This window comes from Trematomus bernacchii, unplaced genomic scaffold (genome assembly GCF_902827165.1).
Source record: "Trematomus bernacchii unplaced genomic scaffold, fTreBer1.1, whole genome shotgun sequence".
Classification (NCBI taxonomy): domain Eukaryota; kingdom Metazoa; phylum Chordata; class Actinopteri; order Perciformes; family Nototheniidae; genus Trematomus; species Trematomus bernacchii.
The window spans coordinates 4,528,187-4,548,729 of NW_022987469.1; the positions used below are offsets into that span (position 1 = coordinate 4,528,187).

Consider the following 20,543-nt stretch of genomic DNA (forward strand, 5'->3'; position numbering starts at 1 on the left):
CATCACTCCTCTGGACACAGATCTCTATATACCTCATCACTCCTCTGGACTCAGATCTCTAGATACCTCATCACTCCTCTGGACTCAGATCTCTAGATACCTCATCACTCCTCTGTACTCAGATCTCTAGATACTTCATCTCTCCTCCTCTGGACTCAGATCTCTAGATACCTCATCTCTCCTCCTCTGGACTCAGATCTCTAGATACCTCATCTCTCCTCCTCTGGACTCAGATCTCTAGATACCTCATCACTCCTCTGGACTCAGATCTCTAGATACCTCATCACTCCTCCTCTGGACTCAGATCTCTAGATACCTCATCACTCCTCTTCTGGACTCAGATCTCTAGATACCTCATCACTCCTCTGGAGTCAGATCTCTAGATACCTCATCACTCCTCCTCTGGACTCAGATCTCTAGATACCTCATCACTCCTCTGGACACAGATCTCTATATACCTCATCACTCCTCTGGACTCAGATCTCTAGATACCTCATCACTCCTCTGGACTCAGATCTCTAGATACCTCATCACTCCTCCTCTGGACTCAGATCTCTAGATACCTCATCACTCCTCTGGACTCAGATCTCTAGATACCTCATCTATCCTCCTCTGGACTCAGATCTCTAGATACCTCATCTCTCCTCTGGACTCAGATCTCCAGATACCTCATCTCTCCTCTGGACTCAGATCTCTAGATATCTCATCACTCCTCCTCTGGACTCAGATCTCTAGATACCTCATCACTCCTCCTCTGGACTCAGATCTCTAGATACCTCATCACTCCTCCGCTGCTCCGGTACAAGTCCGGGCTGCGGTGGTTTGTTGATACATGTCGTCTTCTTCTGTTTGCTTTAATCGAGGCTACGTAGTTATGCAGCACCCCCATCGTCAGTAAATGGAAGTACTACAAAGAACCCCGTTTAGTGCCGTTATTTCACAAGTTTTGTTATACACAGCTCGGAAAAAAATACCGAGGTCTGGACCTCGGTGACCTCAATGGTGGATACGGCCCTGACCTCAATGATGCTTTAATGGGGTGAATAGAAAAGGGAGCTAGCTGTTTCCTCGATTACGCTCATGGTGAGCACCACTCACAGTGAAACAAAGCTACGAAAGGAAAGGAAAGGAAACAAGACAGGGAGACAGAATGCCTGGCAATAAGTGAGCAGATAAATCATGAATAAAGGCATGTCACCATCCAGGGAAATTCTCCAACAGGTCCACAGCTGTGAGGCTAACACCCTGTCGTCATGTCAACAGTCCAGATCTCTGCTTATGTGAACGGGAAAGACATATTAAAGAGTCTTAAAGCCTTTTATTTAACCGCATAAGGAGTTATCATCATGGGGCAGCTGGTATGTCCAACACATAGATCAACCATGGGTTGCTAAATGAGAGGTACTCATTTACTGTAAACAGGTAGATTGGCTAATAAGACAGCATTCTTCATATTGCCATGTTGACCTATTTAAAGGTTTCCTCTCTTTTTGCAGCAATTTAGAAGTAGTGTCACGTTCCTCCACGGTGGCCCTTCTTATGCTGAGATAAATGCTAAAGTAGTCAGGTTTGACCTTTCAGCTGGCGATTACAATTCAGTTCATGAGAACTACAAGGGTCTAACTGAAAACAATAATGGTAAAAGTACCATAATGTTCCATCTTCATTTGACTGTAAGGGTTGTTCAGCAATAGGTTGACCCTGGCTACAGAGCCACAGTATCAAGCACTCAGAATGGTACTTTTCTCAAAAAGTACTTCCAAATGTACAATGTGAGGAGAAGCTACCATTCTTGTTGTTCATACAAAAATGTATATGATAAATTGGCTGGAATCTGTTGGTTTTACTGAGACACTGAGTCATGTTTACAGCTTATGTTGTTTACTCATATGTGTGTAGCTTGTTTTCATAGTACACACAAATACTCATGTAAAACACATTCAAAATAAGATTGAAATGCACAGTGAGTGTCAGACTGACAGCAGACCCCAACAATTTGGGGGGTAGAAAAACTAGAAAAACACTAAAGGAAGTTAGGAGAGTGGGGAAACTTGTCGAATATTAATTTTCTATGAAAACTGGCTCTCACAAGACAGGAATATAGGCAGCCAGTGACAGGCAAGTGTTTCAGATGTCAGAGTTCAAATCAGGAAGCTGTGACCTGGAACAGGGGGAAGAGACAGCCAGCGACCAGGGAGGGTTCTGCTGATCAGAGAGTGGACTGTTAAAGGTCCCATGACATGGCCATTTCTACTGATCATAATTCCATTGTTGAGGTCTACTAGAATAGATTTACATTGTTCAATGTTCCAAACTCACATTGGTTTCTCATACAGCATCTCTGTATAGCATGTGTATTCACTCTCTGTCCTACACGCCTTGTTGGAGCTCCTGCCCCCACCCTCCCTGTGAGCCCAGTGTGCTCTGATTGGTCAGATCGCCCACTCTGTTCTGATGAGTCCACCACCGTTACAGCGGAACATCAGTGATTATGTGTTACAATGGCGTTTGTTAGCAACCAGAAAATGACACCAGCAATGACAAACAGATGAGAATGCTGCGTGGGGTCTGGGTGCCGTGTTGGGGGGACGTTGCGGGGCTGAGAAAAGATAAGGCTGAGTGAGTGTGTGTGTGTGCGGAAATCCGCATTTTAAAAGGTTTTTCGCCTGCCATCTTGTCTGCACACTTGTCAAAGCATTCATTCATGGTTTAATAAATAGATAAGCCCTAATCAGCTAACGGCTGATGTTTTGGGACATGTTGATGTGGTGATGGATTGACAGCATGTCGAGGATAACAGCATATGTATATCCGTTGTTAACATATTCCCTTAAGATTTCCATCTCTTCTTCCATTCTTTCCAACTCAGTTTAAAATTCGTGCAGAAATATCTGAATAGTACCAAACAGGAAATAGGGGGTGCTTTCGGCCGGGTGCTGACCAATCACGAAGCGTAATTTCTTGACTGGCAGCAAAAACAACCAATCACAGCAGTGCTTCTCTGGCTGGCTCTGTCCAATCACAAGCAAGAAGAGTTCTCCCTAAAGGAATACCCTTTCCGTAAAAGTTGAAATGCTGTAGTGTTTTGTGAAATGCTGTAGCGTTTTCTGAAATGCTGTAGCGTTCTGTGAAATGCTGTGGTGTTTTCTGGAATGCTGTAGCGTTTTGTGAAATGCTGTAGTGTTTTGTGAAATGCTGAATCATTTTGTGAAATGCTGTAGTGTTTTGTGAAATGCTGAAGCGTTTGTGAAATGCTGTAGTGTTTTGTGAAATGCTGTAGTGTTTTGTGAAATGCTGTAGTGTTTTGTGAAATGCTGAAGCGTTTTCTGAAATGCTGTAGTGTTTTGTGAAATGCTGTAGTGTTTTGTGAAATGCTGTTGTGTTTTGTGAAATGCTGTAGTGACTTGCACTTCAGGGCCACCGTAGTTTTATAGTTAAAGGGAAATAATTCATGAAAGGCTTAACTATCGGCAAACTGTATCCAATTAAGGTTTTGATGTGAAACAGTAAAGAGCAAGAGAGCATTTTGATTCACATTATGAAGGCTAGGGTATAAATACATTTTTTTTCAACCAAAGGGCAATTGGACAAAAGTTGGACTCTGAGCACCTGGACTCCAACATATTGAAAGAACCTGTGGTAAATAGACTTGGGTGTCTAGGATTCATTGGCTCAGCTTATTGCTAATGTAATGGCTAACGAGTCAGTTAACATGGAGTCATCTAGAGGGAAAATGGTTTCACATATGTTGATGCAGGTTCCTGTGTCGGGTCAAGGTAAGTGGATGGTGAAAAATAGCAGGGGACCACATGGCTCTTGGCGGTAAAATGGGAAAAGGCCCAGACATTGTGGGACATCCCAGCCATCCATCATGTGGTGGAGCGGGAACCCTACCTGCCCATAAATCCTGAACTCAGAGGGCTGAGACTGACACAGCACTTTCATCTGTGCTTACAGGGTCAATCTTACTTCCAACCTTTAGCACTGTTAGTATTATATTTTACAGTTGACTTTATGAACGTATTTTTACATTTAGCATTCATTCATAGACACCTCTTTATACAATACATACATTGAATATATTCAAAGTGTCATTAATCCATCTATCTATTACATCTGCTAACTGCTGCGTCATAATCTTACTCCAGAAACGTAGTCTTGACAATAAATAACAGATTTTTATTTTTTAATAAAAAAAACCTATAGTTTCCTTTGCTTATTCTTGCATCATGCAAACCGGCTTTATGAGATGTGAGGTACATCCAGAAGAGACTTTTGAATAAAAAAGATGAAAAGAGGAATGTCGTTCAGACAGAAAGTCATTATGTCTTTTGAAAGTAGCACAGACAAGTTATCGCACCACAACTCCTCAGAACAGGTTCTTATCCTCTCTCCTATCAACATTCAAACGTGGTTTCTTTGAACCCTGACCAAAACATTTCATTAATGTTAACCAAGTTAAATTCAACATTAAGCAACCTGAAACCCAGAAAGGGCAAATTAGAAAACATCATCAGTAAGTATTGGAGTGCAGCATATTTGTTCTGAACTCTGAATGAGGGTTGAATACACCGAGCTGGTGTAATTGCAGGTATGTTTGAAGCCTTAACAAAGCAATAACACTGATTCCACTGTCAACCATGTGAATGAAGGCAGGAGTGTGTTCTGTTGGTGAATCAGCAATGAAGTCCCAGTTCCTGATACCCTCCTCACAATGGCAGTCATATAGGTGGCAATGAGCACCCACATTAACAAATATGGGTCAGCGGCGCTCAAATATTATGATTTATTTTGCTTTTGTGAGCCTGAGGTCCTAATTTATCTGCCGCTTTCAGCTCCAGAGATTGCTACGCTGCCTAACTCAAATCTCCCCCGACACAATGTACCTTTGAATGTGCTCTTGCAAACACAGACATAACCGCATGCTGAGCCATAATTGGCCTGCATCATTTGCATTTGAATAGAGCGAAGCCATGCATTGCAGGCCTCTTCGGGAGAAATATTTGTCTCACTGTTACACCGAGCGCAAGGGTAGAGAGAGGAATGGGGAAAGAGGAAATTAAAGAGGGCAAGGAAGCAGAGTTAACAGAGACAGAAGAAGGAAGTCAGAGGAGACTCCGGAAAGGGAAAAAGGTAATCAGGGAAAAAGTGAAATCAACCAAAAAAGTGATGGAGAAGAAGATGAGGCCAAGGAGCAGTGCAGACAGAAAGAGAAGGTCGTGTTCTCAGGGAATATGAAGGGGAAGCTGTGATTTGAGGAGGTAATAAATAGAATTCTGAAGGAAATTAAAGATTAAGGCCCCAGCTCCATGGGAACGCATACGGCAAAACGCATCGGAGTAACGCAAACGCAACCGCAAAAAACCTTCCGCCCACACGCAATATACACCGGATTGTGTCAAGCTCCACGAGACGGCTCCATTTACATCCAACCGCTGGAAAAGCTGCAGTACATATGCCGAGCCTGTACGTGGCGCTGTAACTTCCTCCACAAAAGCAGCAACTTCCTCCACAAAAGCAGCGAAGAAGAATGGTTGTCATGGCTGCACTTCTGTTTATTCTCCGCGGTGGGGGCCGAGGGATCCGGGCAGAGTTTTTCGCCGGTCAACGTGTGTTAAAGTTTAAATCTTCCGGACAAAATTATAAAAGTGCCGGTCAAAGGTCTTCTTTGTTATTTATTGAGCTTTAAAACAAATGAATAACGACTCTATATAATGATATATGACAATAAAATACACAGAGCCTGTCTCTTTTTCCTCTCTTCTCACAGCGTCAGTGTCTGTCTCATGCAGCAGCTGATCCAGTAATGATGACTCGACAGTAAAAATAAACATATTTATAACTAGTTTAGGTAGTTTGAGAGGTAATTAAAATAGCTATTGTTGTTGTTAACGAAACACATCAGCAATGATGCGGGGTACGCGGAGAGGTGGGAAGAGGTGGGGAGAGGTGGGGAGAGGCGGGGAGAGGCGGGGCTATGAAACGGATGACCGTATAGGCAACCCCACGGCCCCGTTGGACCCCCCAGAGCGCTCCGTTCCCAGATCTATCCACCTTTGGACCCGTTGTCGTTTGCGGGGTCTGTTTCCACGTTTCCGTTACGGCGTCGTCGAGCTTAAAGGGCTATACGCATGAAGAAATATGCGGATTCAACCCGTTTCGTCCCCGTGGAGCCTAGGCCTAACTGAGCAGTAATCCTACACCTGGCAGACATAGGTTAAACTTATCAGTGGGACAATGAGGAAGATTGAACTATTGATGTTTTTTTGGCAAATACATTATAACCCAAGTCTCCCCTTTCTACTACTGCCATATTCTGTCAGACTGGATTTTCAAATTGTAATTTCTTATTTAATTTTAAACTTAGAAAAGGAAGGTCCCGGAAAAACCTGCGCTGTGTGTGATTGTTAGCAGTGCCGGAGGGGGCACCGAGGCACAATGTAAACAAAGAGTAGTTTATAAGCCTATATTCCTAGGATAAAGCACATATTGCTGCGGTGGCATCCAAGAATAAGCCCACTCTTTGGTATCTGAACTACCCAATGTTGACATGTTAAGGTATCTGAGCTATTCAATGAGCTTCAGCTGAGAAGCTGATTAGCTACCTGGCCTGGAAACATTAAATTCACTTGATTGATGTTTGCTTGATAGCACAATCAACAAGCCGAGCTTCAACAGAGGATGTGAACATTTACTGAAAGACACAAGCTTGAAAGCTAATGTGGGTTGTTGTTTAAAGGTTTATTTTATGATGTGTTGCAACTTCTCTTGGCTCAACCGCATCCTTTATAAGATTGACGTCACAAATATTCATAGAAATCTAGTGTTTGTAAAGGCCTCGCACTTTCGAAACTGATTTCTCAAAAGGGACAGCAGGACATTTTCATTTACAAAATAAATCTGTTTATATACAATTTAAACATTGAATCAGCACAGAGCAAGACCATATGTAATCAGAAAATATCAGCATTGATTTTGCAAAGAGTTGTTGATGACCCTTCCTGATACATGTCACAAAAGAAGGCTGTTGCAGTGGATAGAGAATGTGTGTCAGTGGCTGGGGCTGGAAAAGAGGCCAGTGACTGCAGGAAACACAAACTAATGTCACAGTCCAGAAAAAAAAATACACAACACCACTTGATGCAACACAGCACAATTACTCACTCACACACACAAGTAAGTCCCATGATATAGTTGGCCAGCTGTGTAAAAGGCATCCTCAGAGAGAGCGTCCTCATCCCCACCACCCTACCCCACCAGCGTCACCTGGTCCTGTCACAGCCAATCAGAATGGCCATTAATCACGCCCCACGCATGCAATGTCACCCCTGCTGCAGCTCCATCCTAAACTGTAGGATAGTTTGGCCATTATAATGCTTTTTGATTCGATTTCTAGAGAGAAGTGTACATTCTACTTTCAGAATCTACGTCCAGGGGATGTGTAGGATCTATAGTTTGATAGCTCTGATTATTTCATCGTCTAGCAAGGAGGACGTGTATATACTACGTATGTTAACCATGGAGGTTGCTCTGCACGCACCCCAGAGTTTTTGCCGGTCAACATCTCCGTTAAAGTTTAAATCTTCCAGACAAAATGAGAAAAGTGCCGGTCAAAGGTCTTCTTTGTTATTTATTGAGCTTTAAAACAAATTGATATGATTCGATATTAAACAAACTAATTATAGTAGATTAACTACATTATTCAAAAGTGTACAGTAACTTATAATAACACGGGAATAATAAACGGAGCGCTCTCTCTCTCTCCTGACAGCCTGTCAGTGAGAGCCGGGCTGCATTTCCTCCTGTCGGATGTGATACAAAAACAAACCGATTATTTTTGTAGTTGTAAACTCACGTGGATTAAACCACATTTGTTTCGTTAAATAGAAACGAAATACGATTTTTTTTAAATTATTAAATGTATCTTATTCAATGCAGAATATGATTATATCCGTGACAGTGGGAATACAAAACGATATGCTACAGTATAGTAATAGTAACAGTACGATATGCGTAGTAAGTAAGCAAGTGGGATTTTATAGTGATAAATCCCACTTGTTGTACCTGGCAGAGCAAGAAACACTCCAGCCTTTTATTTAAACTTGTTTAAAACATATCTAAATAAATATGTGTGTCCCAGGCCATAAATGTAATTATGCTGTCAGTTTTCAGATAAAGCCACGGCATCACAATTCTTCTGTATTCTACAATATAGTTATTTTCACCTCCCGTATTGCTTTCAACCCACCAGCTTTTATGGAGAAAATAAGTTATATAATGATTAACCAGAGGGATGTTTCTCACTATTTTATGCATAGAAACAACAGGCTACTGTGTGTGTGAGGAATCAGCTGTTTATTTCATATGAGTTCCATTGTGGCAGCGTCCATCACTGCTCTCCCTGGTTGCAATACACAAAGACAGCTAACTGGGTAACCTTTGGTCTTTGTTTAGGCCTTGGTTCACACAGTATGTTCCCTGACAGTAGTAGTTGACTTCTCAGCTTTTCACTCAGAGGGGGTGGGGGCTGGTGAACGGTAAGGCCAATGTTTGTTTGTTTAAAAATGTTTGCAGTCGCGAAAGTTCTAAGCCAATCAGACATGGACAAAAACAAAGATCAGTCTATGTGTCGAGGGGGAACTAGACACCCCTCTTCCTTTACAGCCATGGTCCGGTCTGACAGCGCTCAGCTGTCTGCGGCAGAGAGGAAGAGACAGATCACTGCATAAATATGCAAACCCAAACCTACAGTTAAACTTTACTGCTGGAGAAGAGAGATCAGGGGGGGGGGGGGGGAGAGCTGTGGCTGATGGGCCATTAGGTGTGTAAACAAAGACAGTCACACACAGCTGATCAGCTGATCACCTGAGAGCTGCGGAGTTTCATTCAGACTATTTAAAAAAACAACGGTCTGATTTTATCATTGCACAACAATTAACTCAATGTGTGATTGTTATAGCAGTAATATTAGACACTAATAATACAGTAAACTATTAACACTGTAAATATTATTGTTTGCCCGTGGTGAGATGACGAGGCTCCATTAAAAATAAACCTATTTTTAGTGAATTACTGAGTTTAGGCACGTTAATAAAGTTTTAATTAAGTTGACTACAGCAAATTCATATTTGTTAGTGCTTTCATGTCAATTTGGCGAACATATGATACATTAAATGATCGTGAGGATGATGATTACAAATCGTTTGTTTGAGCCGGGCTGCATTTCCTGATGAAAAAACAAACTGATGGTTTTGTAGTTGTAGTACGCCAACGTGAATTAAACAACATTATTTTTTTTAATAAAAACATGGTGATGTTTTGTAAATGATTACATGTCTCTTATTTAGCACAGAGTATGATCCTATCCGTGACATATGGATCTTAACAAAGATCCGCTATATCAGATACCTGTAGATCTATCAGCTGTTTATTTCACATGAGTTCCAGTGTGGCAGCTTTTTAATGACTGCTCCCCCTGGTGGATCCATGATCCATTGCAGCTGGTTTCATTATAATTTATCAAGGGGGCGTATCAAGTCATGCGGGGGGTTTTCCTTTCAGCAAGGATCGACTCTGTGCCGATCACGGCCCCACTGCGGTAGGGACGTCCGAAATTAGGTGCTACATCTGTATAACCTATCCTCTGGTATTTTCATTTCACACAGTATTGCATTATATCTACATGGATTATCACCTGCACAATCTTTGTCACTCAAAGATAAGATAAGATAAGATATAACTTTATTGATCCCAATTTGGGACATTTTTGAAAAGGCACTCGACAATCGCAAAAGGAAAAGCCAAAGAGAATACTTTTGCCAGAGACTCTTTCTGAAAATGTATCGAAAACCCAAAGATGTATAATATGTCACACACAAGACATAAGACGTTAATTCACTACATTTTGAAACATACATGGAAAAGTACTGAATACTAGATGACATTAATAGATGATAGTTTGCCTTTGTGGAATGAATAAAAACAGATGTGCTGAGCTGCATTCATTCTTCTACAGTGAGAAAGTGGACAGATAGGGTAATGAATAACACAGAGGGTCTTACCTGGATGGGGGAAGGTGTCCGACAGCATCAGGGAACATGGAAAACAAGAGAAGAGAAGGAGACAGAACAAAAGGGAGAGCATTAGAAGGTGCTGAAGTGTGAGTCACAAGATCTCTGTGGAAAGATACACAACTACAAAGCATGAATGTGAAAAAGGAATAAGGCCCATTAGCATCTCTGCAACCCTAGTTGTTTTTGTCATTATCAAAACCTCATCACCACAGAGCAGAACCACCTGCAGGCTGATGAAACTCTTTCAAGACCTCACTGAACAACCTACAACAATGTAATCATTGAGTTAAAAACAAGGCTGTCTATACAGTTTCAGCAATGCAAACCCACTGATATGCACAAAAACAAATCACTTATTAAAGGTAGGGTAGGTACATTTGAGAAACCGGCTCGAGATCGCTAGAATTTGAAAATACACAACCGGAGAAAACCTGCCACTTCCTTATAGAGCCCCTCCTCCAACACACACGAACGCGCACATGACCAGAGGGCACGAGATACGTTTGTGCCCCGATGGAAGGCTGACAGGCAGGTAGGCCATCCAGTTATTTTAGCCGGGCCGGCTAAAATGATTGGTCGTAGTTTTTACAGTATTACGGCTTCCACAGGATTTTTTGTCAAAGCACTTAAGATATTCCTTGCTATCGGGATGTTAAGAGCATTCCATGGAATATAACAAAAAGTGTATCTCGAGCCGGTTTCTCAAACTTACCTACCCTACCTTTAACCTGTTAAGCCCTGAGCCTGTTTTTCAGGTCTCAGGCTCGAAAATGACATTCCCAGAACAAATGACCATATCTTCCCTTCTAAAAGGGTTAAATTAATAATCTTTTTTCTCAAAGTAATGATAAACCTGTGAGTTGGATGTAGAAAAGTCAGAATCAATATAGATGTTTTTTATTTTAAAGAAAATTCAGATTTTACATAGTAAAAAAACTGTAAATTATAGTGTCCGTCCAAACATTTTTTTTTACTTATAGTGAAAACTACCCTTGGATGATGGGTTAGTAGACTAAAAGCTTTAGGAATCCAAACTACAACATATAATAAGTACCCTGTATCAAGATTGATGCAAAACAAGTGACATTTGACCTTTTTAGAGAGGTTTAGCCAAAACCACCAAGGTAAGCCATGTTAGCGTTTGTAGCTACCTAGCGCCACATGTTTTGATTTACGTTTTCGTTTATAGAGTCGCGAATGTTTATCACTGACTGTTGAGGTGGGCACCCAACGATTCTGTGTCTCCAGACGATGCTAATCGATGGGTTGGCTGTGCATCTAGGATAAGTAATAAGGGAGTTATGAGTGAGTTTAGGTGCAGTGATAGGTTAGCATTTTTCGCTCGTGGCTAATTCAGAGGCTGAGTGTTAGCATTGTGGGTTTTTTTTGGAAAAAAAAATTAAAAAGATCACTTAGCTGAGTTTTCTTCCCGTTACATGGATATAAAACATTCATAGTTTATAAATATTAAGATTCCTTAGACGTTGTTTCCTGCAAATGACGCGTTTATCTGTCCGGTACCGGGGGGGCGGTGCGTAAGAGGTTAAATCATAGCACCAAGTAAATGTTAACTAAAGCAATGTGTTGACCTACAACCTGTGAAAAGCTAGTAAAATGTACAGGGCAATGTGAGTAAAGGTGGGCGATGCCCCCAATGACGTCAGAGGAGTTGGGCACAGTACAGACATTTGAAAAAAAAGCAGACGGTTCCAGTTGAAGAGAAGAGAGCATGGACCCTCGTCTAATATGAATACTCGTGGATTTTGAATCATGCAAGTATATTTTTGTACTTTATTAACTCTGTACATCCCTGTTAGCTTGTCAGCTTAATGTGGATATCAAACAAACGTTAGCTAACGTCAGTGTTTCAGCTTAGGAATTTAGCTAGTTAGCGTGCTAGCTAATTTAGCCTGCTGTCATGGACGAGGCACACACAACATGTAATACTTAGTGGTTTAGTAGTTGCTTCAAATTAGTTAACAGCTGGCGAAATTCACCGTTTTTGAATAAAACATGTGGCAGTGGGGCACTAGTAGTTCAGAAGAGTTTTTTTGTTGGTGGTGTTCGCGCTACATTTTCAAATGCTGCTCGGTAGTAAAGCAGTGTGTCGCCAAACTTCCTCCTTCTGTAGCGCGTTAAATTGAAGTTAAGGCATAATCTTTGTTTCCAATTGCTTTCTGTACTTACAGTAATGTGTGTTCGCTACAATAATTGACATGTCTGTTAAACAGCACCATTTATGGAATGGTTTGGAGCAGGAGTTAAAACAAAGCACAAGCATAATTCAGTTTAAAAGGATGTACAGAAACACTTTTTTTGGAAAACTATGAGAATGAAGAGAGGTGATTGAAGATGAGAAATTATTGTATATGTATGTATAAATGTAAATGTACGTAGGAATAACTTGCATAATGATTTAAAGGACAATCATTGATCAAGTAAGGGGTGGGAATTAATAAGCATTTGCTTCCTCCTACTCCCTTTCGGACACATATGATTTATTATTATTATTATTAATATGAAGACTTTTTTGTTTTTTGTTGAATATATAAATATTATCATGAATGTGGATAAATACTGTATTTTAACAATACGGTATTCTGTTTTTCACATTTGTTATTTTTGTATTTGTTATTTTTTTAATCTGTTCGAAATAAAGATTGAAATGAAAATGAAATTAAGCTTACCCCATCCCCTCTGCTTAAAAAGAACATGTAAAATGTTCAAATTAAATAGCTAACTCAACCCAATCAGTTTTAGTAAATTCACAGAAAGGTGTACAGTATTGTATGTTAACACTGATTTACATGTTTTGACAGAATGGAGGCAAAGATATCGTGGAAAAAGGACTATGCTGAGTGTGTCATGAAGCTCCATGTCCCCCATGAAGTTCAGCAAAAGAAGACGCCACACCTCCCAACGTGTCCATCTCCATCGAGGGATCGGCGGTGCTTGATGAGGGTGAACGCCTGCCTTCTGCTCACGGACATCATCCATGCAATACACTTAAGTAACACATCAAAGTTGAAATACGCTTCTGTCGTTTGCAAAAATCTTTCTTGAACTTAATTTCCTCAAGATTTCTCTTGAAAGTCCACATGTTTGCAGAAGCAGTCGTGTAATGTTGAGGTACTTGAGAATGTTCTTTTCATTGCACTTTATACTCCACTACAAATCAAAGGGAAATATTGTACTTTGTGCTTCACTATCTTATATAGAGTTTATAAAGTATAAGGTTCTGTTTTTTAATTTACAAAAAAATGTAAATATTGTTAGAAATCCTTGAGCTATTACGTTTTTGTTTGTTAATATTGGATTTTTTACTACAGGGTAAATACTGCCAAACACCGGCCTTGTGTGACGTCATCCCCTGCCATCGCCCCGTCTAAGTGAAATCACAGTGTTTATTTAGAGCCCAGACAATTTAACGGCCGAGTAGGTCTCCCCCGGCATCTGCTCAATTATTCAGCAGTGTGTTTGTGTGGGCATGTCAATCTCAGTGCAAGAGGCAGAAAAAGAGGAAGTGAAAGTATGTGTGAGTTGGTAAGTATAGGTGTAATTGTGTGAGTGCACAGAAGCCTGCATAACAAAGAGAGCTCAATCGTTCTTGTAAGTGTGCTGCTGTTAAAAGAAACACAATACATAGTGTATAATGCAACGTGCATGTGTGTGTGTGTGTGTGTGTGTGTGTGTGTGTGTGTGTGTGTGTGTGTGTGTGTGTGTGTGTGTGTGTGTGTGTGTGTGTGTGTGTGTGTGTGTGTGTGTGTGTGTGTGTTATCAGCAATGCAGAGGGATACCCAGGGAGCAGTGGAGGACAGGTTTGTTAGCCGCCACACACAAACATCAATTAAGTCCACAGGCAGAGGTGTCTCTCCTTCAGTGGGTCACACATCCTCTACACCAGGGGTCGGCAACCCCTGGCACGCGTGCCACCATTGGCACGCGGCACCGTAACCAGTGGCACACTAGGAATAAGTGGAATAAGTGTGCAAAATATTTAAATTTTATTTTCGGATCCTGAACGAGACCGCCGCCAGAGCCAACCCGGTATCACGGCAAGACGTGAACATGTGACGATCTACCATGCTGGGAGACGTGAATATGTCACGGTTTCGTCCCTTCAAACGTGACAGTTACACGGTATTGTTAACATGGCCCAACCAGTGGAGAAATACCCGGAAGTGCCTAGCAAATGGTCTACCGCGCCTATTGGTCGGTTTTTATTGTCAAAATGAGATGCTTTTAATTTCTTTTTTAATCGTCACACTTGATTTCGCCGATTTTCTTGTTGCCCTAGCTGGTCGACACCTCTTTTAGCAGAAACAAAGGCTACATTAATGTATTAAATCGATGTTAATCCATGTGTGTGGATCATAGGCTGGTGTGGATGTGGAATTAACGGACGTGACGTTGTGTGATTGCGTTGCCAGGCAACGCAATTTACAAACTCTTCAACTACAACCCTAATTATATTTTAAAACATTTTAGAAGGCCTCACGAAATACTTTAATGTAAATTAAAATGTAAATGTGAAGGGATGTGTGTAATGTGATGATTGACATTATTCACCCACGGATCTATGGGTTGGGGGTATTGTTCCGCACGGACATTTTAGTTAACCGGACTTACTGTTGATGTGAAATCCGAAAATAAATACGTTATACACCATAACGGTGCACAGCTGATATAAAAGGACTTGTCGTTTTTAAAGATATTACTGATTTTCTTTGAATATAAGAATGTAAATACTCAGTTGAGAGAATAGTCAGGGGATTTGGGTGATGGGAGACACATCTATGGATTCAGAATTCCAATAGCTTACTGTTAAATGACGGATATACCTTTCTGTCTGTGATGTTTTACAAATCAGATATTATAAGTAAAACATGTGAAATAATATAGCAATATCCTGTACAATTATGTGAAAACATGAATAAAACTACACATCTTCAGATGTTATACATACACAAGTGTCCTACACTAATAATACAAAGTTATTATGGCTGTGTGTACCTTGTGTGCACCGCCTAGTGGTTAAAGCACGTTATTGAATTAGTTGTGTATATGATATGTCAATGAACTTTAGAAAATCTTGAAAGGGATATGCAAAATAGCCATTATATACAGTCTTTAATTAACTATTAGTAGAGAATAACGAGTAATGAATATACTTTATAGGGATCTGCAGATAAATGTTTAGTCTTCTCAAGCAGCAACTATCAAATATCTCTCCTGATTGTTGGCACTTGACAATCACCTTTCCCTGAATTTTACTCAGGTGTAACTAAAGCCTGATGTAAGGGTTGTTTATATTTCACATCATTAATCAGAATCTGCAAAGTAACTAAAATAAATGTAGTGGAGTAAAAATACCAGGTTAACCTCTGAATTGTAGTGGAGTAGAATTGCTGTTTTGTTTAGTAATGGATATTGAATATGGAATAAAGGTTTTGACAAGACCTGGTGTAACAATAATCAAAAAGGACATTAAAAGAGCTCCAGATGTCAATGATCTAAACAAAACAGCACACCTGAAATGTATATTTAAATACTTTATTAAGGGCAGTGAATTAGTTTTTTCTGTATGTTTTTCAAATCAGTGTTATACAGTAAGTGTCATAGACAGTGTTACATTGCTATTATTATCCTTAACATATATATAAAACAAAACCACTTATGATCTTTTTTTTTGGGTGGTTTACTAATGACAGTTAATTCTGTTTCTGCTATTGATGGTTTAATTTTTGTGAAAAATAATAAAATAATCAAATTCAATAACGTGCTTTAACCACTAGATGTGCCTTTCTATCAGCTGTGCACCGTTATGGTGTAAATACAGCCTATCTACCAATTGGATCAAATATAAAAGTCAGCCGAATTAGTATTGATACTGCAAGGAGACGTATTGTGTGAAAAGAAATGTAAGATGTTGTTTAATTGCTGATATATTTATGATCCACGTCACGTTTTCAGTTTTGGCGGCAGTGCTTCCTGTTTGTCCAGAAGTCTTCTCATCAGGGCTCTATAAATACAGAACTACGGCAGATATGTCATATTTAATGCAGCCGAACCGTGTATTACAATGCCGTTATGTAATAACCTCCAAAGAGAAAAGCAAGCAAACTCGGAATAAAGTATTATTGTATTTTTAATTATTTTTTCGGATTTCACATCAACAGTAAGTCCGGTTAACTAAAATGTCCGTGGGGAACAATACCCCCAACCCATAGATCCGTGGGTGAATAATGTCAATCATCACATTACACACATCCCTTCACATTTACATTTTAATTTACATTAAAGTATTTCGTGAGGCCTTCTAAAATGTTTTAAAATATAATTAGGGTTGTAGTTGAAGAGTTTGTAAATTGCGTTGCCTGGCAACGCAATCACACAACGTCACGTCCGTTAATTCCACATCCACACCAGTCTATGATCCACACACATGGATTAACATCGATTTAATACATTAATGTAGCCTTTGTTTCTGCTAAAAGAGGTGTCGACCAGCTAGGGCAACAAGAAAATCGGTGAAATCAAGTGTGACGATTAAAAAATAAATTAAAAACATCTCATTTTGACAATAAAAACCGACCAATAGGTGCGGTAGACCATTTGCTTGGCACTTCCGGGTATTTCTCCACTGGTTGGGCCATGTTAACAATACCGTGTAACTGTCACGTTTGAAGGGACGAAACCGTGACATATTCACGTCTCCCAGCATGGTAGATCGTCACATGTTCACGTCTTGCCGTGATACCAGGTTGGCCAGAGCGCGTCTCCCCGTTACCTGCAGAAGGAAGCCATGCACGCAGCGCAGCCCCGCTCTCTTTAACTCCAGGTGACTTTCTGCCGCTTTCCTCCGTAATGCAGTGCTGATAGTTTCACCACAGAGGAAAGCACTTCACAAATTGCATTACCCATAAGGAGCTGTAAAAATGCCGCAGTTTTTGCGTGGCGATCGATATCGGCCGATACTCACTCTCTTCCGATCGATCGGTGCTCTCTAAAAATGCTGATCGCGAGATGTAAAATACATGACACTTTTCTCTGTGTGCGGCAAAACAAGCTCGCCAAAATGGCTTCACTAGTCTGGCAGTATTTTAAGGTGTCCGAAAATGACAATAAAATAGCGGTATGCAACGTGTGTGAAGCAGAAATCCTGCAGCTCCACCCGCTGTGACGGACCGGTGAGCGGAGCGAAACACACAAGAGTTAGACCTAACACACTTAGCTATTTTATCTACCTCTGGAACTAGTTATAAATATATGTATTCTTCACTGTCGGGTCACTCATTACTGGATCAGTGAGCTGCATGAGACGATACTGACAGGCTGTCAGGAGAGAGAGAGAGGGGGAGAGAGGAAAAGAGAGCGCTTCCGCTCATTTCTCCTGTGTTATTATCCAAAGTTAATGTAAACTTGAATAATGTACTTCATTTGAATGTAACAATTATGTTGGTTGTTGTTTGTGGAAGCGCCAGTGAATGAGCCCCATTAACTGAGTTTTAAACATTTCTTTAAATGGAAGCTCCCCATAGGACCCGCCCACTCGATCGGATCGGCGATCGGAGCATCCCTAATGTAAGTTGCGCTGACAGGTCGACACACGGGGTGTTTCTCAATCGCAAGTAACCAATTTCCCCAAATCTGTGGCGGAAGATGTAAGGCGAGGCCTCTCATATGACGCACACCTGCACACTTGCTAGCGTGTTCCACTCTTCGTTTTCCGAATGCCAGGAAGTATTCTTGACTCGCTTCTGAAGCAAGATGCTCGGCAGACATGTGCTACCAAGCAAGCATACTTGCGATTGAGAAACACCCACTGCTTCCCCGCAGCGAGGTTCCCTCCTGTTGACAGTTCATGAGCGTCGAGCTCTCTATTTTTTTTAATGGCACTTCAAATTGAAAAGGTTGCCGACCCCTGCTCTACACACTCATGCAAGGCAAGGCAAGGCAAGGCAAGTTTATTTATATAGCACCTTTCAACACAAGGCAATTCCAAGTGCTTTACAAAAAATGAAAGACATTAAGAAAATGGCATTTAAAATCAGTCATTAAAAAGCAAAGATAATAAAATAAACATTAAAAGAAAAAATGCATGGATAAAAGTTACAGTGCAGTTTAAGATGTGAATAGTTCAATTAAAAGCAGCGACAAAAAGAAAAGTCTTCAGCCTGGATTTAAAAGTAGTAAGAGTTGCAGCGGACCTGCAGGTTTCTGGGAGTTTGTTCCAGATATTTGGAGCATAATAACTGAACGCTGCTTCTCCATGTTTAGTTCCGACTCTGGGGACAGAAAGCTGACCAGTCCCTGAAGACCTGAGAGTTCTGGATGGTTCATAATTTAGCAGTAGGTCAGACATGTATTTTGGGCCTAAACCATTCAAAGCTTTATAAACCAGCAGCAATATTTTGAAATCTATTCTTTGACACACAGGAAGCCAGTGTAAAGACTTCAGAACAGGAGTGATGTGATCCACTTTCTTAGTGTCAGTGAGGACTCGAGCAGCAGCATTCTGAATTAGCTGCAGCTTTCTAATAGATCTTTTAGTGAGACCTGTGAAGACACCATTACAGTAGTCCAGTCTACTGAAGATAAAAGCATGGACAAGTTTTTCCAAATCCTGCTGTGACATTAGTCTTTTAATCCTAGGTATGTTCTTTAGGTGATAGTAGGCTGATTTAGTAACTGTTTTAATGTGACTGTTGAAACTCAGGTCAGAGTCCATGACTACACCTAGATTTCTGGCTTTATCTGTTGTTTTGAACATTGCAGACTGAAGCTCAGCGCTAACTTTTATACGTTCTGCTTTGGCTCCAAAAACCATTACCTCAGTTTTATCTTTGTTTAATTGGAGAAAGTTCTGACACATCCAGTCATTGATTTGTTCAATGCACTTACTCAGTGTTTGAATTGGAGCATAGTCTCCTGGTGAAATTGTTACGTAAATTTGTGTGTCATCCGCATAGCTATGGTAACTTATTTTGTTGTTCTTCATTATCTGAGCCAGTGGTAGCATGTAGACGTTAAAGAGAAGAGGCCCCAAGATGGAGCCTTGAGGTACCCCACATGTCATATTTGTCAACTCAGATGTGTATTTACCTATAGAAATACAGTTTTTTCTGTCCTTTAAGTAGGACTCAAACCCATTTAGAACTGTTGCCGAAAGTCCCACCCAGTTTTCCAGTCGGTCTAGTAATATGTTGTGGTCAACAGTGTCAAACGCAGCACTGAGATCTAATAATACTAACACTGAAGTTCTGCCACTGTCTGTGTTTAAGTGGATGTCATTGAAGACCTTTACAAGAGCAGTCTCAGTGCTGTGGTTTGGACGAAAGCCTGACTGGAACACATCCAAACAGTTATTTAAATGCAAGAAGTTACTCAACTGTTGAAAAACAACTTTTTCAATGATTTTACCTAGAAATGGCAGGTTTGATATGGGCCTGTAATTGTTCATTACTGAAGCATCTAGATTATTCTTTTTTAAGAGCGGTTTAATGACTGCAGTTTTCAGGGCCTGTGGGAAAATACCTGAGTGAAGAGATTTGTTTACTATATGAAGTAGATCTGAGGCCATGCAATGAAAAACATCTTTGAAAAATCCTGTTGGAATAATATCAAGGCAGCAGGAGGAGGATTTCAGAAGTTGAATAATGTCCTCTAAGTTTTTATCATTAATCTGATGGAATTGTGTCATGGTGTTTGAATTGATATTAGGTGGACATAGGGACAACACATTTGCTGTACCTGATACAGAGGCACTGACTGCTTGTCTGATTTTCTGAATTTTGTCAGTGAAGAAGGCAAAATCATTGCACGCCCTGGTGGATAGAAATTCAGATGCTACTGACACTGGGGGGTTAGTTAGTCTGTAGACGGTAGCAAACAAGGCACGTGCGTTGTTTTTGGTAATGATGTCAGAGAAGAAAGACTGTCGTGCGTTTTTCAGTTCCAAATTATAAAGGCCAAGTCTCTCTTTATAGATTTCAAAGTGAACCTGGAGATTTGTTTTTTCGCCCACCTGCGTTCAGCTTTTCGACATTCTCTTTTTTCTGTTCTCACGTCATGGCCTTTCTCCATGGAGATATTTTTTTGCCAGACACTTCCTTTACCTTTGTTGGAGCAATGGCATCTATAACATTTTTAATTTCTGAATTAAAATGATCTACTAGCTCATTTACTGAGATGTTAGCAGGGGCAAGTGTGGAAGAAAAATTCTGAGTAAACATTTCCCTAGTATTTTCAGTTAAATATCGCTTTGTGGTTACCTCTTTTTGAACATTTTTGTGAACAGAAATAGAGCTCTCAAAGAAAACACAGGATATGGTCAGAGAGTGCAACATCAGTCACCACAACCTTTGAGATATTCAGACCCTTTGAGATCATTAAGTCCAGAGTGTGCCCCTTATTGTGCGTGGGCTCCGTCACATGCTGAGTCAGTCCATAGCTATCAAGAACACAAAA

General features: G+C 40.6%; 1 protein-coding gene across 1 annotated transcript in view; it reads right to left on the minus strand.

Annotated features, from left to right (window-relative positions):
* The window catches only part of LOC117493894 (receptor-type tyrosine-protein phosphatase gamma-like), a 537,521-nt gene that overhangs the window by 349,479 nt on the left and 167,499 nt on the right, over window positions 1–20,543 (minus strand).